Source organism: Sus scrofa, chromosome 11, assembly GCF_054392235.1.
Source record: "Sus scrofa isolate SSC_HxYL_T2T_F1_AM1 chromosome 11, Sscrofa_HxYL_maternal_Yorkshire_Landrace_v2.0, whole genome shotgun sequence".
In the NCBI taxonomy this organism is placed as follows: domain Eukaryota; kingdom Metazoa; phylum Chordata; class Mammalia; order Artiodactyla; family Suidae; genus Sus; species Sus scrofa.
In genome coordinates this window covers 65,082,053-65,109,707 of record NC_139393.1, presented here as the reverse complement: position 1 = coordinate 65,109,707, position 27,655 = coordinate 65,082,053, and the positions used below count along the sequence as shown (strand labels likewise).

The 27,655-nt window shown below is 32.8% G+C and overlaps 1 protein-coding gene across 4 annotated transcripts in view; it reads left to right on the top strand.

Moving 5' to 3' along the window:
* The window catches only part of LOC146398664 (uncharacterized), a 304,287-nt gene that overhangs the window by 111,063 nt on the left and 165,569 nt on the right, over positions 1 to 27,655 (top strand). The window lies entirely within an intron of this gene.

The following is a 27,655-nucleotide window of genomic DNA, read 5'->3' as shown; positions in this document are numbered from 1 at the left end:
CTATTATTTCAGAGAGGAATTGTTACAAATAAAATTTGATTTTTTTCCTTTACATTCCTTAAGACACAGTAATATATTCTCCAGAATTGAAGAAGAGAGAAAATGTTTTGTACATCGTATCTTAATTATTGTTCTAAACTGCTGTTGCCTGATTCCAGAAATGCAGCTTGATTTGTCACAGCTACCTATTTCTTATCACAAAACTGGGGAAAGCAGTCACCTTAGAAAAGTTATAAGCATTTTGAGAAGAGAGCCAGTCTTTCATGTGGACAGATGTGTGCTCAGACCTAAAGGCAGTGACTGGGGCATAGCAGACCCTCCATCAACGTGTATTTGTGAAACGGATCTACTTCTGTTGGACTGGTCTCCTTATTGTACGTATTCAGCATATTACATATTCAGATTTTGAAATTGTTATATAATCTATCACACTAGACAGTGAACACTTTGATAATATAAGTTGTGCCTTAATCAACGGAAATTTTTTTAACTTTTTTTGATCACATCGTTCAACTGTTGAAAGTGAGTCCCCTCTGTACTTTTTTTTTTTGTATTTTCATAATGATTTTTATTTTTTCAATTATAGCTGGTTTACCTATTTACCTCTTATCCTCTTATAGAACAAAACAACTCTCGGTTTTGATTTTTGTCCCTTTCTGTCCTTCTCTTACACAGTTTTTTTTTTTTTGTATTGCCTTCTGTAGCACATTTTCTCTTGTGATTATAGGATTTCTCATCTATAAATCAATTCTTACTGAACTAATACTTACTCAGATACCATGATCTTTGCAAATTACATTTATTTGGAAAGTTCTTTTCTCTATTTTTCCCCCAAATGATTCTTCTTTTAAGCTTACCCAATAATATCTTTGCTATTTAAGGACTCACTAGCAAAAAGCATTTATAGTTTTCAAATGATTCATACTTGAAGTCCTATGTATATATTAATTAAGTATTCTAACTTCAACCAAAAAAGTTTTTTTGAACTTATAAATAGCCTTTACTTGAATTAATCATTTTTCTTTATATCTAAATAGAAATGATCTGTTACTGTTATTTTGTATAATTTAATATTTGCAAAAGAAATCTGTATCTTAATAAACATATAGCAAAATACCATATGTTACTTCTAAAATTATGTTCTTGGCTGAGTGAATGGTTCTGATATTTATAAATGATCAATTGTATGTCTGTGTATCTAGTCAAACCATTTTATTAGCACTAGCCGTCCCTTCTGCTACTAGCAAACAAAATTGTATGTTTCTTTCATTCTTTATCCAGCTAAAAAAATTAGAATTGTACATGCTGAGGATAAGCAACCTAAATTCATTGCATTTAATATTAGTATAACTTTTCGTTATTAAAAATAAGGCATAGAAAACTCTAAAAATCTGTTATAGTAGTGAATCATTAATTCTTAAATATATCAATAAGGATACTACAAAAAAGAAATGTATTAAAATGAGTTTTGATCTGGGAAAAAATCAACTCTTTATAAAAAATTAAGTTCAAACCTTAGATTTGTAAGGTCTGAGTACAAATTGATTAATTAATACAATCTATTACATATAGTAATGCCTTTGACCTTACATGTCCTGTTCAGTATGCAGCTAGTAAAGTAAAATAGATACAATGTCAGGAGCACTCATTTAATGACATAAAACTGTCTGAAATTACTTAAGGTTATATACACCAAAGAGATCTAGATAATATTTAGATTCCTAAAAGGCAAGTTTTTAAAAGCATATAATATAGTATTAAATGTCAAAATCTGTAATAAATCAAGAAGCCTAGAAAATACCCAAGCATTATTTGGACAAATTACTACTTGTTTCTTGGCAAAGAAGACAATAGATAGTGGCCCTGATGACAAGACAAGCAAAAGAAAAGGCATTGAAATTGGAGAAGACAATTAAGTGATTGTCACATAAGGAAATTAAGCTGTGATGGGGGAGGGGTACATATGGGGAGAAATATGTAAGGAACAAGAATGAAAAAGCAACTGGTGAAATCATAAGGAATAATATTTAACATATGTATTAAATATTGGAACTTGCATTTGTGACATTAGAGTATTCTTAGATTTAAAATCCAAAATATGGGAGTTCCTGTTGTGGCACAGTGGAAACAAATCCACGAGGACACGGGTTCAATCCCTGGCCTCGCTCAGTGGGTCTAGACCCCATGTTGTTGTGGCTGTGATGTGGGCCAGGCAGCTGCAGCTCCAATGACCCCTAGCCTGGGAACCTCCATATGCCATGGGTGGGGCCCTTAAAAGCAAAGTAATAAAATAAAATAAAATCCAAAATATGGATTTGGGGTATGATCCCAAAAGTGCTAAAAAGTCTGGATTTTTTTAATTCCTTTTTATATTATATGCGCTATGTTTACTTCCAAACCCTCCATCCCCAGCTTTCATCTCTTTGACTCCAACCCCTACTCTACACACACACTGTTTTTATACTTCAGTGTACTCAAATAGGTAATATCTCAGAGATTCTGATCATTCACAAGGATCTAAACATTAAGAAAAAAATGGGATTTCATCAGCTCTCACTCCAAGGACATACAAGTTCTTCACATAGAAAAACACAGGAAATTTTAACTGTGTTAGAAATTCTGTAGTCTCTTTACGACCACCAACTGATATGGATATTATCTCTTTGGGTATAGTATTCTACCCAGTGGACCTGTTCACTGAAAACTGGTGTTTATTAAATGAAGCCTACATAGACAGCAGTGTTGAACATTCATACTTAGCCTGGCCATGATGACTATATGATGATACAGTGTGGTTGACTATAAGCTTTAAAGTGCAATGTCATGTCTGATATTGTCAGAGGTCCTGCTGCCTTTGTAAAGGCAGAAATATCTTTCCCCTCTTCTAGATTTTTTGGCTTGCATAATAATTAAATTGACATTAAGTTTTTTTTTTTTTTAATTTTTGGTGATAATGACTTCTACCTCCTGGTACAGTGAGGGTACCTTTCTCATGGGAGATTTAGTTGCTGTTTCCAGGGGGACAAAGGGGGGTTTCTTTGCACTAACTGCTTCTTAAGTAATTTTAAAGCAATCAATTTACTAAAATAGCATATTTTGTGGTGGCGTATCTCACTACCTTTCATCTTCATAGATGAAATCTTAGTATCCTAGAATATTCCACTGTCTTAACCATTGTGTATCCTCATTTGAATACAATCAGCCTGCCTTCAATACAACACCTTCATCTCCAAATCGTTACTGCATCTTAGATGTTCACATGTGGCCATTTATGATTATCATTAATTAAATGCCCATGGATTTCTGTAAATCACCGAATGCTTCATTCACTATGATTCATTTGAAACATTTTCATCATAATCACTTCATTAACTAAGCTTGTACAATTGTGATTTTTTTCATTTGTTTCTTAGAAGTGTTTACTGACTCATTGCAGATTAATATGTATGAAAATGCTTCATCAAATGTTAAATTGAAGACAGTCCTTTTCAATAAGAAATTGGCCTTTTCTATTTGTTGCTAGATATTTAACAAAAGTATTATCATCAGGCTATTTATCTGTCTCCATAGACCTGCGCTATTAAATACTTATGATTGGCAAAGTGAACTTCAATACACCTGAGCTCAGACACTGTTTTTTGTGGTGTATTTTTTATGGCATTTGGATTATTATACAACTTTTTAAGACCTCAGATTTCTTTACTTATATGTGGGATATAAATGTGAGTAATGTTTAAGCTTATAGTGAATATTAGATGAAATAATGGATATAAAGCACTTTCCCCATTCCTGTCACATATGTCTTCTACAAATATGTTATTCCTTTTTTATGTTTACTACGGCTCCTGCTGTCACTGCTGCTGCTGTTGCTGCTTCTTCTGTTATTACTACTACTAACATTTACTAAAATACACTTTCAAATAAATTTTTGATGCTAATTTGTTTTATATCAGTCGTGATACTGTGCCAGGCTAATGTAATTAAAGGCAATAAAAATATAAATATGAAGAAAAGAATGATCAACATGTGTAACTACTAAAGGAATAATAAAGAACAGAGCATCTAAAAATCTAACCAGGAATATAATAGAACTCAATAATAATATATAATCAAGGTAAAATAAAATTTAGTACAGGATAAAAACTGAATAATATGTAATAAACAGGGTAAAATATAAGTAAAAAAAGCAGATAGAGCTACTAACAAACAAATGGCAAAGTGATAGACTAAAGCCTCTTATGTCAATGGTTTTACTAAAAGAAGTGCCCTGTTAAGTAAAAAATAAAAACTGGACTTATGTAAGGAGAGACTTCACTGGGAAAGACTATTACACTAGAGAGAGGATAAAGATTGCCAGTAAGGAGATGCTGAAAGAAAAAGTCAGGTAAGTCTCAGGGAAGGGGTGGGTCAGCAGACTTTTTATGGACAGAGGCCTTGGGAGGGTGGCTGTGTCAAGAAGGGGGATACTAAAACCTGTTAGAAAGAAGGCCCTGACACCTAACAAACTGTCAGATGTTCTGATAAGAGGAAATTTAAAGCAGCAAATGTTCCTTTGTAATTAAGCACAAAGAATGGAGGTGGGAAACTCTGGGCAAAGTTAAAAGCTGGGGAATTTATATAAAGGTCAGTATGTAAATGTCCTGGTTAAACCATCCTACGGATATGTCAAAAACAAAGTTTGATCAGCCATGTCAGCTCTAAACAATACAAATAAAGGACAATGTCTGCAATCTTTTTGTGAAAAAAAAAAAAAAAGATGAAATGTGTGCTCTTAAGAGGACAAAACTTCATATAAGGAAACAGAAACTTTGTATGTAAAAGAATGCAAAAGTAAATATTATGCACATACTTAAAAATCAAAAGTGGTGTGGGTATATTAACATAAAAGTTAAACTTGAAGGCAAGAAATTTTATAAGAGATAAAGAGTAATCGTTTGCATTGATGGAGGAAGTTATAATTTCAAAAGGATATACAATTTATTATATAGCTCTATCTATCTCATAAAGCTAGAGAAATCACAAATCATACATCATACTCAAAGATATTAATGTATTTTCTCAATAACCAATAGATCAAACTGTATCATCAATGATATAGAAGATTTGAATAAAAAAATATTAGCTTGGGGAGTTCCCTTCGTGGCGCAGTGGTTAACGAATCTAAGAACCATGAGGTTGCGGGTTCGGTCCCTGGTCTTGCTCAGTGGGTTAAGGATCCAGTGTTGCTGTGAGCTGTGGTGTAGGTTGCAGACACGGCTGGGATCCCTCATTGCTGTGGCTCTGGCGTAGGCCGGTGGCTACAGCTCTGATTCACCCTCTAGCCTGGGAACCTCCATATGTAGTGAAAGTGGCCCAAGAAATGGCAAAAAGACAAAAAAAAAAAAAAAAAAAAATAACTCACTTGAAATAGTTGGCATATCCAACAATTGCTGTAATTCATGCCTTTAAATTACACATAGAACAGTGATTAAAATTGATAACATTATGGTGTAGAAACATTCAATAAGTTCCAAAGGCTTGAAATAATATAGAACAATTTCCTTCAACACATTAGGGCTCAGTAATGTTAAAGCAATTAGAAAATGGCTAGAAATTAAGCAGTACATCAGTAAATATTCCATGGATTAAAGAAAATAGTAATTACAGTAGCTTTAAAAATCTCTTGACTTGAATGATAATGAAAGTATAATATCTCAAAACTTGAGGACTGTGATTCATTACTGTATAGAGGGAAATTTATGGTTTCAAATGCTTTTATAAGAAGGGGACAAACAATATAAATCAATGATCTACACTGGAGGTTTCAGCTCTCACATTTAAATGGATTGAAAATTGTCACTCCCACTCTTAGAAAAAAAACATGAACAAACTGAAAATCAGTGACTTATCTTGGACAAATCAGAGAACTAAACTTGTAGGACAAACTATCAACCTGAAAATTGGAGAGACAGGTAAATGTAGAGCTATAGCCAAAACTAGCTTAGATCAGATTTTGAAACCATAAACTGATAAAAAACTTTAAATGGTAGTTTTGATAAATTGCTAGAGTCTGAGTGTTGTACCAGCTTAAGGGTGAGAAATGTCTGCTGGGCACAGTCTTGAGGAAGGGGATTCTTTTGTGTATTTTGCGTCAAGGACACATTATTTTAGTATGGCAAAGAGCAAAATAAGAGTCCCTTATGACCCTGGCAACGGGACGAGAACTATGCCAGGAGCATTCATCAACAAAAACCTACTTTCCAAGGCATAAGAGCCATATCCAATTTGGTGGAATATTATTATTTGAAAATCAGTCCAAGTATACAACCATAAAAACAGACTAAAAAAGAAAAGTCCTATTAGTTGATATTGAGAAATAATTTGACAAAATCCAAGACAAATTGATGATAAGAACTCTCAGGAATGAATAGAACTCTCACAAATTGATTTTAAAAAATCTAAACAAAACAAAGTACTATAGGTAGCATTATAATAGATGGTCAGAAACTAGAACTTTCCCATTAAGATGGGTAAAAAGCAATGCCCTTTTTCACTGATACTGTTAAAAATCATACTGGAAATACTAGATATTACAATAAGACAGGAAAATAAAATAAAAATTAAACTATCTTTGTTCACAGATGCAATGATTGTTCATGTAGACTATCTTAAAGAAATAGTGTGTAATACCACCTACTCTGTAACAAAACAAAATATTTATAGCATGGTTGCATGATATAAAATTAATATATAAAAATAAATTTCTTTTTGTATATACCAACAATGAGTAACAGGAATTATAAGTTAAAAATAAATATATTACAATGGCACCAAAAGAGAAATTAATAGGTATAATTCTAACAAATTATTTATTAAGAAAATTAGAAAATTCTGATGAAATAAATTAAGGAATGTCTAAATAGTTGGAAAGATACCCCATGTCCGGAGTTCCCATTGTGGTTCACTAGTTAACAAACCCACCTAATATCCATGAGGATGCACGTTCAATCCCTGGCCTTGCTTAGTGAGTTAAGGATCTGTCATTGCTATGAGCAGTGGTGTAGTTTGCAGATGCAGCTAAGATCCTGTGATGCTGTGGCTCTGGTGTAGGCTGGTGGCTGAAGCTGCAATTGGACCCTTAGCCTGGGAACCTCCATATACCATGGGTGTAGCCCTAAAAAAAAAAAAATCCCATGTCCATGTACTAGAAGACTCAATATAGTTAATATTGTTGAAATGTTATTTCTTCCTATTTTCATCTGTAGATTGGTGCAATCTCAATATCTTAATAAGGTTCTTTGACAACGTTATTCTGAAATATTTATGTAGAGGCACAAAGTGATAATAGCAAAAACAGTAATGAAGACGAAGATCAAAGTTGAAGGACTTAACACTACTCAATTTCAAGACTTAGCCTAAAGCTGTATTAATATTGACAGTAAGGTCTTGGTGAAAAACTAGGCACACAGTTTGATGGAAAATAAAACAGAGTTACAAAATAGACTCAAACATTTATCACCAACAAATATCTGACAGAGGAGCCAAGGCAAAAATAATTTTTTTTCAACAAGTGGTGATGGAACAATTTGCACCCGTATAGGAAGGAAATTAACCTAGAAACAGGTCTTTTATCTTTCACAAAAATTAACTCAAAATTAATCATAGACTTCCCAAATATAAAACTCAAATCCATTAAACTTCTGGAAGAAAACATAAAGAGAATTTTGTGTGGCCTTGGATTTGGTGATGATATTCTAGGTACAACATCAAAAGCATGATCTATGGAAGAAAAAAAACTGATAGACCAGATTTTATTAAAATTAAAATATTTTGTTCTGTGAAAGACACTATTATGAGAATAAAGACAAGCCATAGACTGGGAGAAAACATTTTTCAAAAAATATATTTGATAAAGAATTTGTATCCAAGAAAACCCTTTAACTCGAGTAAGTAAACAAACAGCTCGATTTAAAGTTGGAAAAAAACCTAAAAAAACACTTTATCAAAGAAGATATATTGATGGAAAATAAGCATATGAAAACCTGCTTACATGTTTCATCATTAGGCAATTTGAATGAAAATACCAGCAATTATTTTCAAAACCTATTGCACTGGCTAAAATTCAAAAATTGACAATACCATTGCTGGCATGGATATAGAAAACAGTAAACTCATTATTGCTGCGGGAAATGTAAGTAGTACAGATACTTTACAAGGTAATTTGAAAATCAATAAAAGGTAAACACATGCATAATCTTACCATATTATTCAGTGCTTCTCCCTCTAGGTATTTCCCCAACTTAAAAATATATATACATAAAAACCTTAACACAAATGTTTAGAGAAGCTTTACTCATAATCACCAAAAAACTAACTGGAAGCAATAAAATGGCCTTCAATGGGTGAGTTTACAAGCTGTGATAAACCCATACAATAGGATATTCAGTGGTAAAATTATATTCACTGTCAGGTTATAAATATGCATAGGTGAGTCAGTCATTAGTACTTGCTGCTAAAATTAGAAGAAAGGCAGTCTGAAAAGGCTGCATTTTATGCAATTACAGTTGTGTGATATTATGGAAGAAGAGAGAGAGAGAGTAAAATGACCATTGGTTGCCATGTGTTTAGGGGGATAAAGGGAAGAATAACTGAATTACAGGGGATATTTTAAAATGATGAAATATTCTATAAGGTAACTGTAGTGATGAATACATGAGATTATACATTTATAAAGCCCCATGGAAATTTACAGCACAAAGAATAATCCTTAACATTTGCTAAAGGGATATGAATAAAGTAAAGACTTTAATAATGTATCAGTAATGCTTCATTAATTGTAACAAATTTACCTCACTAATTACAGTACTAAAAAATGAGATGAACTGTGTACACAGTTTGTGTGAACTCTCTGTACTATCCTCACAATTTTTTTATAAACCTAAAACTGTCATAATAAGTAAATTCATTCTAATGAAAAACAATATAAACTGCCAGTGTATGAAGCAATGAATAAATAAATAATAGGGCAAAAATAATGAAGGAAAACAGTAAAACAAAAAGCACAATTCAGTAATTTAGCAGAAATATAGTGGAGAAAGTTAACAGTATAAAAGATGGTTTTTGAAAATAGAGTAGCAAAATAGGAAGAAAATCACAGAAAGACAACTAAGAGAGGGAAAACCCAGGCTACCAATATTATGAATAAAAAATAAAACAGTACTTCATATTCACAGATATAGAAAGAATAAATTGATACTGTTTGATACACATAAGTTGATAATAACTTAGCAATTAATTTTTTTCAAAAATGTTTTATGTGAACAAATTCCTTCAGAAAGCACAGTATAAAAAATCCTAGAAGAGAAGTAAAAATGAATGTTTTCTCGAACATTACTCCAAGTCTGGTTGACTTCATAAATATATTTTTCTCAAACATTTAAGGAAGAAAGACTAGCATTATTATTCAAATTCTTCCTGTGTACAGACTAAAAATTGCCATCCAGTTTCTCTCAAAAACACATTGCAAATTCTAAACAAAAAAGCTAGCAGAAATACAGCACAGGGAACTATATTTAATCTCTTGGGACAGAACATGATGGAAGATAGTATGAGAAAAAGAATATATATATATGACTGGGTCACTATGCTGTACAGCGGAAATTCGCACAACACTGTAAATCAACTATATTTTAATAAACTAATAAAATATTTAAAAATGAATACTATTTAAAAAGAAGTAATTTAGGGATATACAAAAGATTGCTATATTGTAAAAAACTGGAATTTATTCTATAAGTAGAAGTTTGTTTTAATATTTGAAATTTAATCAATATTTTCCACATTAAAAGAGAAAATCAGATAATTATCTGAGATGAATAAGATACATTTGATGAAATTCAAGACATCCATCATTTTATCACAAAATAGGAAACTTCCTTAATCTGATATGGTGCACATATAAAAATATATGTTATATTATTATTTAATATTTTGCTTCTGAGTCTGAGAGAAATGGTTGTTCATCATCACCACATCTAGTCCATATTTTACTGTGAGTCTTATCTAGTGTAATAAAGCAAAACAGATAAATAATAGCTGTTTAAATTTTTTTAAAAAATGTTGATTTTTCACACATCATGATGGTATCATAGAAAAATCACACCTCCCCCAAAAAGGACATACTACAAACAAACTATAGCAAGTAATTTCTAAATTTATCTGGATTCAAAGTAAATAATTACGTATTTGTTGACTACATATCATTACACTGGCGATAAAAAATGGGTCTAAAAGTTAAATAGATAACTCCTTATGTCACAGAACCCAAAATATTAAACACCTAGGAATGAGTCTGGTAAACATGTTTTAAATGTACAATATCTCTATACTAAAAACTATACTTTCATTTGAAGAAAGTGTATCTAAATAAGTGGAGTTATATAAAATTCATGGACTGTTAGATTAAAACTAATAAAAATGCCATATATTCCCAAATTTCACTAAAGATTCTGAGCAATCCCAATCAAAATTCCAGCAGAAATTTAAAATATAATTCCAATTGTAGATGGATGGAAATGCAGGTGACCTAAAAGAACTGAAGTCATTTTAAAGCAAAATAAAGCTGGAGGACATACATTACCACTTACCAAGACTTTCTATAATAATATGGTAATTCAAATAATGTAATGTTGGCTCAAGAACAAATGATCCAATGGGACAGAGTACAGAGTCCAATTAGAGATTCATACATTAAATTTTAACTCATTTTTGACAAAGCCTCCGCTTTTATTTTCGACAGAGGCTCCACTGATTTTGACAAAGGCAAATTTCCTGAGGAAAAAAAAAGTTCTTTTTAAATCAATTGGATATTCATGAAGGGAAAAAAATCATAATCCACTTCTTTCAAATAAGCGCAAATTAATTTTAGTTGGTACATAGACCTAGATGTTAAATCTAAAGTGATCAAACTTCTAGAAGAAAACAGAAGAATGTCTTTATTATCTTGGTCTATACATAGATTTATTAAACAGTATATGCTAAGGAGTAACTAAAGCAAAATGCTGAAAAACTATGCTTCATTAGAATTAAAAACTTCGGATTTTTGAAAGACCAGATCATTAATGAGAGTGATAATGAAAATCATACCCACACACAAGAAAATCCTTATAAATCAGGGAAAAAGTCACTCTAAAAAGAATTGAACATGTAATTCACAAAAAGAAATTAGAAAAAAAAAACTTATGGAAATATTTCATCATAATTATTCATCATAGAAGTGCAAATTAATACCACAATTAACAATCATGATATATTCCATTAAGTAACTAATTAATAAAACTAAAAATGCCACAAATTATTGAGGATGTAGAGTCACAGAGAGGCTACCATATTTCTAGTAAGAATAAAAATTTTTAAAGTCATTATGAAGAAAATGTTTTGCTAATAACTATTTGAAAAAAATTTAGCAATACTCATTCATATGCTGAGAATCAGCAATTATATTTCTTAGTATGTGCCCAAAATAAATGGATAGGAGTTTTACTCATAATAGCCCCAACTTGTAAAAACACAAATGTTCAATAACAGTAGAATGAATAAATAAATCCTTTCTATCTTGGAATTCTATACAGAAATGAAAGAGTTCACTGCTAGTGCATATGTAAGGATTAAGCTCACAGATATAATCTCTGTGAAGGAAGTGAGATAAAAAAATAGTTTATGTCGTGATTCTCTTTATATTAAGTCAAAAATAGAGAAAACTAATCTATGGTGTTAGAAATCACTGTTTACATTTGGGTATGATCTTGATTGGAACATGGCACGAGGGAGGCTTCTTGCGTAGCAGTTACACAGTGTTGATGTGAATAGTAGTTACATGAGCTGCACATTTAAGATACGTAGATTTTATGTGTATGATAAAAAGGAAAAAAGGAATAGTTGACCGTCTTCACCTACAGTAATTCTGTTTACATATTATTAAATAATGCTTTTGAAATTGGAATATATTCTCATTTTGTAGCTCACAAAGTAAATTATATAGAACTGTATTTTATAAAACACAGATTGATGCACCATTGTGAACTGTATTTATTCTTAAAGTTCCTTTTTTTTCCATTTTAGGCAAGCTATTTACTTAAAAGCAAATTAGCACCATCTTCCACTGTTATCCTACCCATTAGTATCATATGCAGAGTATGGTGTTATTAAAAAAATCCTAATAAAGTATAAAATTTCAGGTTTATAAGTATTTTTTCATGGTGTGAGATAATATTATGCATCAAATCAATGAATATCATCTATATCAGACTTGAACACCTTGAATAATGAAAATACAATTCATTGCATTACACTTCAAATTCTTTTAATATGTGGAAATTGTAAGATATGGAAATAAGATTCATTAACATATAATAGTAGAAGGAATTTTTATCCTAGTGTTTGGAGACTGTTGGAAAATGAAAACTATATAGAGAATGTCAGTTGTATATCAGCTACTATTCTTGTCCCAGAAAAGTACAGTATCACTTAATCTAATAGTAAGTATAGTATATATAATTGTCAGTTCTATAGGAGGGTAAATCGAATTAAAAAGAATTAATGCTCACATTTAAAAGAAATCCTCACACCCTCTATGTATAATGACATAGGGAAATAATTTATCTGCCCTGCAGCCATTATACACAAGTTCTGAACCTATCACAAAATTAGCATTATGATTATTAATATTACTTCCACCAGGAATTCTTCCAAAATGACATGTTTGGAAGAAATTAGATTAAAAAAATTATTGGCTCATTTTATTAAAAGTAATTTTTTCTTCTTCTGTTAGGTCTGTATGATTTGGGAGCGCCAAAATATGTGAGAATAAATTTAAATTAATTTTCCTTTTAATTATGCTTCATCAAAAAAATATAAATTTAAACTGGAACATAGATAAAATTTTACTCACGTTGTGGTCAAGGACAGAGAACATTCTTAGTCTCTAATATTTGATGGTATATTTAGTATGTATAGTAAACAGTATTTTACTTATGGGTTTCCAAGATAAAATCAGCTAGGTTTACCACTTTGTTGGTATTCATCCTTTTTTTTTTTTTTTTTTTTTGTGGCCGCACCTACAGCAGCATATGGAAGTTCCTGGGCCAGCGATTGCATCAGAGACACAGCTGCAACCTATGCGGTATCTATGGCAACCCACATCCTTTAACCCACTGCGCTGGGGCTAGGGATCAAACCCACACCTCTGCAGTAACCCAAGCCACTGGAGTTGGATTCTTAAGCCACTGCACCACAGTAAGAACTCCTTTGGTTCACCTTTGGTTGTTTCCTTATGGCTTTCTCATAGACATCTTACTTGCTATTAAAAATTCAAATTTGTTCATTATCTTGCAGTCTGCCATATCTTTCAAAACTGTTCTGCCTCTCTTCAGAAAACTTTTTTTTTGGCCAAAAATGGTGGTCTTATTTTTTTTTAGTGAATGATTGTTTTAGGCAAGGACATCTGACAAAATTGTGGCAATTCAGAAGTATAGAACAGTTCAAAGAAAGCAATCTGTGAAGGAATTTGGGGTTACTGAAGGAGATAAAAGACAGGGATGTTCTTTTATCTGTTTCTTGATCCTCTCCTCTACATGAGATACCTCGAAATGGATGAACATCTTAGAATTACTTGTAGAGAATAAATATGCTGAGGAGGGCAGAACTCAGGACCAAATTCTTATTTAGCCAAGGAATTAACCTACCCGGACTTGCCCCGCTGTTGCCAGACTTAGTGTTTTTTGTTTTGTTTTGTTTTGTTTTAATTTTCTGCAACTTGCAGCCACAAACGTCATAACTTTAATTTTCCAATTCTTTTGTTGTAAAGCTCTACAAAACTAATCCTGTGTCAATCATAGTGTAGATTCTAAGCATTTTAAAGTAGAATACTATAAATACAGCTGAAATATTGTTTATTTTCTTTGACTGGAAAGAGAGCCAAAATGGATCAGTTCAGAAAACACCATTGGGTGTTGAGAGTATGGTTTCTGTCTTCAACCAGATTAAAGTTGAATAGTCTCAAAACAGTGTTAGCTATATTAAGATCAGCCTATGAATATTAGCATTTTGTGAGTGGAGAGAAATATACTTTCAGATGTTCCCAAAAAATATGTGAAAAAAATTTAGGTAGTTATTAACACACATGAAAGTATAAAAATGTTAAATTTAACTTCTTACAAAACTATGCTTGTCTATGGACTCTGAAGATACAACGTAAAAATGCTAAAGAAAATGAAGTACTCAATCTGTACATGATTTCAACTACAGAAAACTGAATTGACAATCTACTCCTTTTTAATGCATTGTGTTAAAGGTAGTGTGAAGGCTCATGGCACAGAAAATGAAATTGCAAAGAGAGAAGCCATGTGCCATTGGCGTAGAGTATTTCAAAGTAACATGTAGCTATTTATAATTCCATATTGCATGCAAATGAGCAAAAGAATGTTTTCACTACCACAGGTATATATATGTGTATGTGTGTGTATATATATATATTCTGTGGTAAAAGGTTGTAAATTTCATAAAAACTTAATACTATTTATATTACTATTAATGCCTTTTGAGAAACCTGAAAATATGTCTGCCGTGAACCTGGCTTCCCACATGGCAGAAATCAGTTTTAACTGATTAAAGACTGTTTGCTTTAGTTAGGATCTCTCCTATTGGCCACAGTCCTCACTACTCTTTATCACTTCTTAGGACATTAAAAGCAATGATCAGCTACTATTTACTTTCATATTGCAACCAGCTTAACTCAGTAAGGGTGACAGCCTGCTGCATATCCCTGCTGTGCTTCTAGACCTTACTCTTGGTTTCTTCAGATTGACACTTTCAGTTAACTCACTACAGAGATTTTAATTTTCATTTTGTGTTTACTGTTTGGCACTTTATTTATTTATTGAGTCTTCCTTGCCTCCCCCTGGCTCTGTTCAGGACCTCAGAATTATCATCCTCTTTCTGAATTGTATACAGTGTTCAGGAACGTAATTTGTACCATATTGACTTGGTAAGTTTAAAAAAAAAGTATTGTGCTTCTTTTAAACACTATTTTCAATGCAAACTAAGTACTGTAAGTATGTCCACTGTTTGGAACGAGATACTAAACCTTTAATGGTTGAGGGAGAAAAAGAAGATAGTCAAAGTGAGTTTGTTGTTAATGGGAATAACAGCTCCTAAAACTAATTATGTAGCTTTCTCCAGCATTCCCATCATTATTTTTTCCCTACCTACTCCTAACTTTTGTTGATTTATGATTTTCACTTCAATTTTCAGCACACTTGATTTCCTTTAGAAATTATTTCATTGATAGAGAGTTTATGGAAAAGAGCTGCCCCATAAGTAAAATATTTTTATCAGTGGCTCACATATACTTTCAATTATGTTTAATTTTTTTGCTGTAAGTCAGAAGTGGGAAGAAATTTTATAATTAAATATATACTACTTACATAGCTATTAGAATTCAATTATTTATTCAACATACATTTACAGACTTTATCCTTTGTGAATTGCTGGAATTAGAAGAGAATTGGGATATGGCAGCAGAAATAATTTATGATATGGTATGGTATGGTGGTTGCTTTACTCTTAAAGCATCCTCTAAATGTTAAATGATTTGTATGAAATTTCTCTTTATTACTCTTAATGGATAAAATAATTATAAAACTAAATTCAAGTTTATGGAAAACTAAGTTAAATAAACCAAATCATAATCTAAATTCAAATAAAATAATTGCATAAATAAGTAAGATAATTCCCTATTTCCTAGGAAGGATAACCCCATACATAGTCTCTATTCTGCAAAGGAAAAAAATGTGTAGCTTAATATCCAAGGATCACTCTTGTATTCTTTCCCCCAGTAAATATTCTCATCATTTCTTTTATGTGCCATATCCTAAGATTAAATGGACACCCTTAATCTTTGTCTCCTTGTTCCTCTCCTTCCCTTCCTCTCCTTTTCCTTTTCTACCTCTTTTATCTTTAAATTTTTATCTCCTTTTCTTCTTTTCTCTTTCTCTCTCCTCTTTGTCTCCCTGCTCTTCTCATCCTCTTCGCCTTCTTGCTATGTCACCATGCATTTAGACTGGTATCACACATATTTGTGTAGTGTTCAATCACCTAGCCCTTTGAAAGAAAATGTAGTCCTCAAAGAAGATTTAGCTGAATATAAGTCAAAACAATCAGTCAGCCTGACAAGTAGATGGCTCTTGACTATCCATAATGATAAGAAAAAATGATTTATGTTTTGAACTTAATTTTAAAGAATAATTACATAAAACTGGTTTTAATGTTAGAATCTTACAGTTTAGTCTAATTCTGCCTTTGAGTGGGTCATAAAAATTATTCCATCATTATTTACAAAAATTAGGGACTCTTAAAAAAGGTGAATCTTCAGTATACAAAATTGGGATAGTTTTGTGTGTGCTTGCAACTAATGTTTACTCATCTCCAACTTTTGGAGATAAAATTGTCAGCATGGCAGAGAAATGTAAAGGTTGTTCAAAAGCATATTTGCATGAACCATAAGGAAATACTAACTGCTCGTCTGGAAATGGCTTAAAAATTAGATAATTGTGAAAAAGTATTCATAGCATGGAACAGTATGAAAAGGAGCATGATCTAAAAGCCAGACCACAGAAAAGAAAAAGGGAACTTTCATCATGCTACCTACCTACTTACCAGAAGTTACTGGATATATGGACTTCACTATCATAAACTTCTGAGTGTTTAGGCTACTAAAGTTTGTCTGTTTGTTTTTTGTTTGCTTGCTTATTTTAAGACATAAGGGGAGAAAAAAATGTATTTATGCTAGAAGCAACTTTATCTTTTATAAACAAAAGGTACATTACTGATGAGAGCTAATGAGAAAAAGAGCAATGTAAAAAAAAAAAGGGTAAAAATGACAGTAAAGGGCACCTGTACACCTCGGGGTACAAATAAGAGAAGGACAAATAGCAGTGTAGTAGAAAAATTACATTTCAGCCATGGCAGTTTATAGTTGACCTAATGACAAGGTCGAGTATTATGCACTGAGTGTAAAATTAATGTCAAGTCGAAATGGGCTTTTCATCTGGATGGCACTTGCTAATGCAAAGCATTTTAAAAAGAAGCCATCAGCAACACTTGGGGAAAGATAATTTTGAAAGGAGAAGTAATTCATGTCATTTATTTTAAGAGGAAAAATAAACCCTTGAGAGCAATGCTTTCATTTTCACGTTTAATTTTAAAGAAAGAAGAAAAAGAGTCAGATGCAGACAAAAGTCCGATAGATATCAATAATTATTTCTGTTCGCCTGGAACCAGGATAGTAATTTAATTTGTGTTAAAGTAAAAATTGAACGTTTTTCTTTTTGCTGATAAAAGACTTCTGGTATATAATGCCCAAACTTAACCAAAGAAGCGCTTAGTATCCTAAAAAGGAAATGGTAAACAATGTGACTTAGATTAATAATACTTGATGTATTAGATGAGAGGCAGCTTTCCAGCTTTGTACTTTCCAGTTCCCTGAAGACTAAATGGGGCCGTATGACTAGGTTTTATTGATGCAGTTTGAGTGGAAATGGTAAGTGACACTTCTGTGTCGAGGCACTTAGGAATGAGTCATGCTTCTCTAACTTCTCTTTGCTAATCTGCCACTGAATGAAGAGGATCCAGATGCACTAAGAAAGAGAAAGTGCCAAGGCCCCTGAATCACCACATGGAAGTTCACTCACTGCTACAACCATCCGTCTTTGACTGAAGTGAGAACAAGAAGAATAAACTCTACAGGGTTAAGCTACTGAATTTTTGCAGTTTTATTTCTCATGCCTAACTAATGTAGCTGCAAAATCAATATATGCATTTTCCTGAAAGAATCGTGAGTCCTCAAACACTGTTAATGTTCAAGAAGAAACATTTAAAATCTGAAATATAGGAGTTCCCGTCGTGGCGCAGCGGAAACGAATCCGACTAGTAACCTTGAGATTGCAGATTTGATCCCTGGCCTCATTCGGTGGGTTAAGGATCCGGCATTGTCGTGAGTTGTGGTGTAGGTCACAGACCCGGCTCAGATCTGGCATTGCTGTGGCTCTGGTGTAGGCCAGCGGCTTCAGCTCTGATTAGACCCCTAGCCTGGGAACCTCCATATGCTGCGGGTGCAGCCCTAAAAAGACAGAAGACAAAAAAAAAAATCTGAAATATAATAATGTTCTATACTGATATGGTAAATAAATGCCCATTTTTCAGAATTCTATAGTCCCACAAATAGATGTAATTAACCTATAGGAAGAAAGTTGAAAGAAGAGCAATTTTCTTACAAAATCAGGTTTTTGCTTTTTGATTTTCAATTTTATAAGTAGCTCTTTCCAGTTTTCCACTATATATATTTTCCACCTATATGTTCTGCAAAACACTCTATATTAACTTTTTACAGTGGAATTTTTGGTATAAAATATACCAAATCTGGTACCCAGTCTGTTTTTATACTGTCAAACAAATTGTGAGAGTCTCAAGAATGAGTCTTCTCTTTTTAGAAGATGGAATTATCGCCATGTATTTCACCATCAGAATGTCAAACTCAAATACCCATCCAGAGAAGCAATCACGTCAGATTACATAGTAACAGGTTTTACAACCAATACTGAGAACTGTATGGTAAGGGTTGATACATGCAGAACCACAATACTTCAATGTCAAGAAAGGAGTTTGTTTTCTCAAGAGCTAGAACAAGGGGTAAAGCCAGGTTACAAAACTAAAAGTCAGAGAGTAACAGGCACACACATGCAAATATTTTAGATGCAAGAGATTAACAGCAGGTGGTTTATTAATTGAGCCCGTAGCAATACTTCTTGTGCTTTTCTCTTCTATCCATCATTGATTTGCTGGTTAATGCACATCTTTTCTGGTCAAGTACTTTCTTTCAAGGCTGTGCTTTTCGTGAATGCTTCTCAGTGCTATTCACAGTGTGAAATGAAGTGTATGCAAAGACATATATGTATTAGACAAAAATAACTATTTTATAGATTTTATCTTCAAGCTATTTTGGCCCCAAATGGACTAACATAATTTTTACCAGCTTCTCATAGAGAATTTTTAAATTCATGTTGTTCATACCTCTGAAATATCACATTCCTAGATAAAAAACAAAAAATTCTCTGGAGAAATGTATTGAGATATATCACATATTGTGTTAGGAACTGTCCATGCAGGAACATTTAAAATAATATTTTTTTGTGAACAGTGCATTGAATTCAAATTATAACATATTGTCTAGATGACTTACAGAAGATTTCAATTAAATCACCAAATAGTCTTACAGCATTATTACATTATTAGCTATTGTGAAATAGGATACATTTTATGAACAAATTTTTTTAAGAATATTTATTGAATTCTTACCATCTGTAAGTACAAACTAACGTGACAACTTTTTAGTCTTTAAAGATCTGATATGGTAAGAAAGGGCTCAGGAGATTGTTTTACTATAATATTAATAAAATGATTTTTAAAACAATGTTAAAGTCTCTAAAGAAGAGATGTGAGTTGAAGTTATAACACTGGTTGTAATTGGGGAGTAGGGATGAGGTTGTTGCATGGAGTACATCCGAAGATCCTGGGAATATATTTTTTTCAAATTAACAGAACCTAGTCCCATATTTTTCCCCTTCTGTGGATACTTAGTGAACTTTTCCAGTGAAAAGGAAAGCTGTAATTGACTAACCTCCCTAGGAAATTGTTTCTTCTTCTGTCTTCTTCAGGAGCCTAGTATGTTTTAAGATTTGAGGAACTTTTCTTTGCATGAATAAGTTTTAAGAAATATGCCATGTCTTGATGGGAGAATGTAGACTAGATAGACTGGGGGGGGGTGCGGATAGCATAGAGAGAGGTTAATTATTTTTTGCATATTTGATAATTTAGCTAAGAAATGCATTTAAAATGATTCAGATAAATTGCCTTTTCTATACTTATTAATGTTAAATTTGTATTCTTTATTGTGATTCGTAAATGATAAGACTTTGTAGATAAGTCTCTCTAGCTTAGCAAATGGAGAGAGGATGTTTTCTAAGTTACTTGGGATAAATATTTATTTCCAAGTTATTTGGGATGAATGCTTTTTGGGTGATGAGCTCTTAATTTATTTCAGAAATAAAAATGTTGCAGATTTTCAGTGGGTTAAGAATCAGGCATTGTCACTGCAGTGGCTTGGGTTGCTGCTGTGTCGTGGGCTTGATCCCTGGCCTGGGAACTTCCACATGCTGTGGGTGTGGCCATAAATGTGGCAGATAAACTGTAGCATTTAGTCTTACTGCCTTCTAAGACTTCTAAGGCATGTGTGAATGTTTTCAGAAGCACGTAGGTGTAAAGGACAGCGTACATGGAGGAGGAAGAAAGCATAACAAAGAAATGAGGATCTTGACCAGGCAGAAATCAGTACAACGTAGGACACATGCAGAATGTAACAGCAGGTGGAGTACATCGTCAGTGAAGTATAATTCACCTTTGATAAATACAATTTTGTGTTATATTGAATCAGGAAGAAGAAAGGGATAAGGATGGAGGCCAACAGAGTTATAGATTTGGAGCTTAGAAGTTGAGAAAGTTTTGTGCTAAGTACCCATTATCTTCATGAAGTATGATACTCAGAGAAAAGTAAGGCTAAATAATAAGATTTAAGTAGAATAGAGAAGTTACGACCAAGTTATTTTAGAAAAGTAGGGAAAGAAATGGCCAAAGAAATGTGGAAATGTGGCAAAATTACCCTTATTTGTTGAGCACTCAGTTGAGTTTGCTGATTTATATTGTATTCATTGTGCTGTTCATACAGTAATAAAATCTCCACGCCAGAGAGGGCCAATGACTGAAAATAACCATGGCTGTGGATATACTATATGGATACATTAGAAAAGAAGGCAGGGAATTTCCTGGTGGCATAGTGGTTAAGGACTCATCGTTGTCACTGCTGTGATTCTGGTCACTGCTGTGGTGGGGATTTGATCCCTGGCTGGGAACTTCCATATGCTGTGGCCAAAAAAGAAAAGGAAAAAAAGAAAAAAAGAAAGAAAGGCAGAGACAGTTGAAGGAATTTGCACTGTAATGGTAGAAACTAAACTGATGTGATTTTTTCAATAGATTTTAATAGAAAACATGAGAATTATGTGGAAACTAATGATGTTAGACTAAACTATGAATCAGATATGTCAGGGGAAGATCAAGGGTTTAAATAGGCTAAATGTATCACAAAAAGTCAGCAAACAATAAAACATAAATGCATGGCACTTTTTAAAATTATATTATGAGCTCCTTAATTGCACAATGTACCTGGATAGAGAAATACAATGATTATTAACATGTTGTATTAAAAAATGCAACATAAACCCCAAGTTCTGTCAAAATGATTCCTCTGTTTCTGTAATCCAATTTAATGACAAGAACTAAGCAGTTACCTTCTGGAATGGTGAACAAATGAATGTTTTGTGCAAGCATGTTTTGGGAGATTTTCGAGCAAAGTGTTATGTTTTCAGCTGTATTTTATCATAGTTTGACCGGTATTGAAAGGGCTAATGATCAATCAGGCAGGATTAGGTTAGGTCGTGATAGTAAAGAAATCCAAATACTTAGTGGCTTAAAGTTAAAAAAAAAATAAGTTGTCTTTCTTTGTGTTTATTTTTCTTTCTTAATTTCTCACGCCAATCACATTTAGAAGACTCAGTTAACGGACTCGGATGTGCGTCATTGTTACCTTCACAAAGTAGCAACTATTAGGAATACTGCCTCAGAAGTTCCCGTCATAGCCAGCAGTAATGAACCTGACTAGCATTCATGAGGACTGGGATACAATCCCTGGCCTTGCTCAGTGGGTTAAGGATCTGGTGTTGCTGTGAGCTCTGGTGTAGGTCGCAGATGTGGCTGGGAGCCCATGTTGCTGTTGCTGTGGCTATAGTGTAGGCCCAGCAGCTACAGCTCTGATTTGACCCTTACCATGGGAATGTCCATATGCTGTGGGTGCAGCCCTAAAAATCCAAAAAATAGAAATAAAACAAAACAAAACAAACATTGCCTCAGGAGGAAAAAAAAATAATGCCACAAAGCATCTTCTGGATTTTAAATAGTCCACCTGGAAATGAGACAGATAACTTTTGTTCACATCTCACTGGAAGTAATAACAAGAAGAAATGTAATTTCAAGAGGATGGAAAAATGCAAACAGAGTGACTGAAAAGAAAAAGAGCTAACATATTTGTGAAGAAGTCTAATGTGTATTAGATTCCCTGTAAAATAAAAGGCATTGAAACTTCTTATTGTGTAAATGTCAACACTCTGAGGTACACATTAATTTTTCTGTGTGTCTTCCTCATTAGAAAAATTAATTTACTTTCTTAATTTCTCATATCAATGAAACATCAAAGTTGAATTTGGAATTCGACACTGCCATTTAGCAATTGGTTGAGGAAAAAAATATTTTATTTTCTCAAAGTTAAAAATGGAGAAAGATTCCTTGTAGAGTTAACTGAATGCAAATGGTACTATAAATTTGATGCCAGCTCTATTGAAAATAAATTCCACATTTATGTGCTCTGTAATTAGTTCCAATCAGCATGCTATAAATATCTATAAATATGTAACGGTTTTATCCATCTATCACTTGCATCTCCATTTAAAGCTCTTCAGTTGAAAAGACAAACACAAATTCTGAACCGGTTTTAGCTCAGTGTAGATTTGTCTAAGACTGAAATAAAAGCTGCAGACAACTCCCTATTTTCTTGAGTTTTAAAGTCTTGTTTTTCCTTCCACTGAATACAGTAATCATTGTTCTCTGGAATCAAAGAAAACTAACAGAAATAGTGTCAAATTTGAAAATGAAGAAATTTTGGTTGTCACGAAGGCTTGTGAGATGGAGATAAACCCTCTTTATTAGTCATCTAAAGGTTTGCTCAAGGAAGTGAGAAAAAGGTTGCTTATTAAATATCTAGTTGAGGAGTTCCCTTTGTGGCTCAGTGGTTAATGAACCCTACTAGTATCCATGAGTACGCGGGTTCAGTCCCTGGCCTCGTTCAGTGGGTTAAGGATCTGGTGTTGCCGTAAGCTGTGGTGTAGGTCATGGACATGGCTTGGATCCCGAGTTGCTGTGGCTGTCGGATAGGCCAGCAGCTACAGCTCCAATTCAACCCCTACCCTGGGAACCTCCATATGCCTAAGGTTAGGCCATAAAAGACCAAAAAAAAAAAAAAAAAAAAAAAAAAAAAATCTGGTTGAAAGTCTTGGGTTTCCCATAATACTTTGCCCTTCTCTTCTAGCATAACTTTCCTATTTAAGTCAATAGTTTTCAACATGTTTGCAATCATGAAACATAGAAGAAGTCTCATGCACCTCCAACAGCAGCAATTCTGTACTTTTACAGTGATCCTTTGAGAGGTTTAGAGGTGGGATGAGGCATATCACTGAAGGGATGTTTTTCGTTTCAAAATTCCCTCAGGAGTGTGACACTTAAAACATGCATTTGAAAATCCTTACCTCAGGAGATTCTGATATACTCAGCTTCAACTCAGTTATCTTATTGAGAGTAAATGAAAACTATTCCTACACTAATTTTCATCATCTGTAAAACAGAAAGTTAATAATGGATGTGTTCAGTGAGTTTATAGTCTTAGATGTTATGTTAAAGAATTTACTAATAGTTTCAAATCTGTGTCATCTGAAGTGACTATGTAAGTAAATAAATGCCCAACCTCAACAACCAGAAACAAGGAATGGAAAGTGATTGTTCAGTATGCTTGGGATAGGCAGTTACAGATATAATTTTAACAGATATACGTGCAGTTTGTGAGTTTTAGTCTAGGTAATGAGATTTTGATCTCAAAACCAGTGGCATTTTGTGTGGGAGGACCTCATTTTTATAGGTACTGCAAACATTCAAAGACACAGTATTATTTAGAATATTTCCTGATATCTCAAGATGAAATAAAATAGCATTTTCTAAGATGTTCACACCCATTCATTTATTCATTTAGATTGTATTTAATGCCTATTATGGTCAGGCTTTGGTAATTAAAAAGGCAAGAAAAAATAAGACATTCTACCCCTTGACAGTTTACAACCTAGTGGCAGAAGGCAAATAGTCACTCAAGTAATTAAAAATTACAAAATACAGGTAAATTTTTATAAAAAGAAAACTATAAATTATTGCTTTAAAAGCATATAAAGCATACTTCCCAGTAGTTTGGAAGATGAAGGAAGGTTTCCTGGAAAAATTACTTTTAGATGTAATAGAAAGAATTTTTAGAAGTTAAGAAGATAAAGTTTAATGTTGGGGAAGCAGAGCACTGCAGAGAGAATTTCTAGCAGAAGGAAAATGTGCATGGAGGGAGGTCCTTAATGGAGATGAAGAGCATGGAATATTTGAGGAACCCATGCCACGCAAGTGGGACCTGAGCATGGCAAGCTGGAGAAGGAAAAATGGGAGGTAAGAGAAGGATGTTTTACAAGGACTAGAAGTACCAGATAGATCTCATAGGCCTGATTAAAAGTGTGTTTAGGGTCTGTGAATAGTGAGAAAACAGCTTTATAATTGAGTGATATTAAACTTGCATTTAAAAATAGCTTTGATCACAATGTAAGGAGCCAACTGACAATAAGCCTTGTCACTTATATAATACAGCTTTTCCATCACCATGCAATAATCGCCATGACACTTTATAAAGAGCACTTTTTTAAATTAAAATTATTCTAAAAGTAATACCCTTAAGGAACAGTGAAATATATATATTTTTTAAAACACTAGGGAGGTTTTGCATCTAAATACATACATATACTCAAATCTGAAAAGAGACTAGTAAATTGGAATCATTCCTATGTGATTTAAAATAACTTTTTAAAAGTGAAAATTAACAAAAATTGACAATATATATTGCACAGGAAGAGACATCTACAAAGTTTCTTCTTTTATTTGAAACAGTATTTTGGAGTATTTTTATATTTACTGTAGTACTGTAACTTTGCTAAGCTACAAGATGTGTTGTTGATAAACCCACTACATATTGTACAGGTTACATAATATTTGAATATATCATATTACAATAAAGATTCATTTCCAGTTTTATACTAAGATAAACATTTTTGTATTTAAGCAGTCCAATTCATTTGGTTAAATAATTATTAAATTTACCAAAGGGTAAAACTCAATAGAGGATATCTTATTATCAATTTATCATTAATACAGAGATGATTAAAATGTTTAAAAAAACTAATTCTTGGAGTTCCCGTCATGGTGCAGTGGAAACGAATCTTACTAGGAACCATGAGGTTGTGGGTTAGATCCCTGGCCTCTATCAGTGGGTTGAGGATACAGCATTGCCATGAGCTGTGGTGTAGGTCACAGACATGGCTCGGATCTGGCGTTGCTGTGGCTGTGGCATAGACCGGCAGCTGTTGCTCTGATTGGACCCCTAGCCTGGGAACATCCTTATGCTGTGGGTGCGGCTCTTAAAAAAAAACAAAACTAATTCTTCTCTAATTTGGCAATAGTCATATTAGTTCAAAGTACCTAAAAACATGCAATTTTAAGTTATTTTAAAATTATTAATAAAATGTAATACGTGAAAATCATGCTGCTTTAGTCTCATTTTAAAGAGAAAATTAATTCTGATAGGTAAATGATGACGTGAAGTCAAATTTTCCCTCTGACTAGTGTAAAAAGAAATAATGAAGGCTCAGGAAGCATTCTCAAAAACCTCTATTCACATATTATGGAAAGCCAAGACTGACTTCCAGATGAGGGCATAATTGTCCATTTTATGATTTCTTATAAAATGAGTTTTCTCACACTTGGCAGTCTCCAGTCCAGTAATACATTAAGTCATGACAGCTATTAATTAACAATGGATGCCCTTCTCTTGACATCGTGAGTCTCAAAAATACTTTGTTGCTTACTAGATTAGAGACCATAAGAAATGAGTAAAACTACGAATAGGAATTAATTAAAGATTTCATTAACCTCAGAGATAATGTCTGATGTGTTTTCAAGCTGAATTTTGCAGCAGCCATGACAGAGTCAAGCTCAAATCAGGTAACTTAATCTAGTGTCCATTAAGTGAAGAATCTAGCTTTAATGTCCTGAAAGTAAATAAATGCAAATATAAACCATTACAACCTGATGTCATATCACTACATTGAGTAGACATTTAGAGCTGTATATTAACAAACATGATTAGAGAATCTTTTTATTTCTATCACCACCACAACTGAGACTTTCAGAAAAATGTGTGTAATATTTTTAAAATGTCTAAAACAACTTACATCCATTCAAAATTAATATCTATGTTCTTTTAGTAATATAGCACATATAGTTAACAACTAAAATGTGGGACAGTGAAATGGAGAGACTATTCTGTACTCTTGACATGGTGATACAGTATTTACACTGTAGCTACATAGCTCTGTTTTCATCATGAATGGTATCATAAGTGTAGTGATGGATTTCTTTTTCTGTCAGTCAAAATATCATAATGAAAACATGTCTCATAGATAACATTTAATTGAACTAAAGAATTTAACCAGAAAACATTGTAGAAGGAAAGTGTATCCAAAATTATGACCTTTTCTACAATATTTTACCATTTTACTATCATCTAATGCAGAGTTCTCCAGTTGAAGGCTCAGTGAGTTAAAATACCTTCCCCATCCTGGACTGTTCCTTGAGAAGCAGCAGCAATTTTTTTTTATTTGTGTAAGTCCTTAATAAAACATTTATAAAAATCATCATTGTAAGGGAATATGTCAGTTTTGGTCAAAGGTAAATTCTTACAACAGCAAAAAAAAAAAAAGAAAATATATCCAATTTACATACACAGCAACTAAGGGCATATCTTTACATATTCAAGTGAAATATACCTGTTTTCAAGTAAGCACTGGAAAGTACTAAAGACTCTTAAGACGACTTTCATCAAGAAAAAAAAAGGACTTTTTATAAGAGGGAGTACATCTAATTTGTAAACGAGAAGATTAATATCATTTTTTACTGGCAGTTTTTCTCTATGAAAATGAGATAGTTTATGTTTGTTAAATCTGTATCTTCAAAAACCAAAATACATTACATCCAAGGTAGTGCATTGCTTGAAAAGATGCTAAAGTGCTTGGCACACTCTAGTAATCAGAAGATAACTGCAATCTCTGCCTAGAAACCCAAACAGATACAGTTATGCATATTCTCTATGAGTGGCATAGTCTATAGACACTCTTGAAAGTTAGGTAATATTATTATAAATCTTTTATCATGTGGTGAAATAGGAATTTCACAGGGAGTCAAGTATTGTGACTTATCATCTCATTTCTGCTACTTCTTAGTTGAGCAGATCACTGAACTGGCCAAATCCCTGTTTCTCATATTTACCTCATTTAGACTAGAAGGTCTCTAAGGCTCTTCATAATCTAATATTCTATTTTTTTAACATTAACATTCTCAAAAGCAGAAAAAATCCAAATTCTTTACAGAGATATGTAGGTACTTTTATAGGTACGCAGTAAACTATTTAGGGTTTATCTATACAAGACTGATTACATGTGTCAAAATAACATCTTATAAAGCCTTTGTACAGTAACTTAAATGAACTTCAAAACCTAACCGAGCCTCAAAACATAATACAGGATGCAAATATAGATCTTTTTACTCC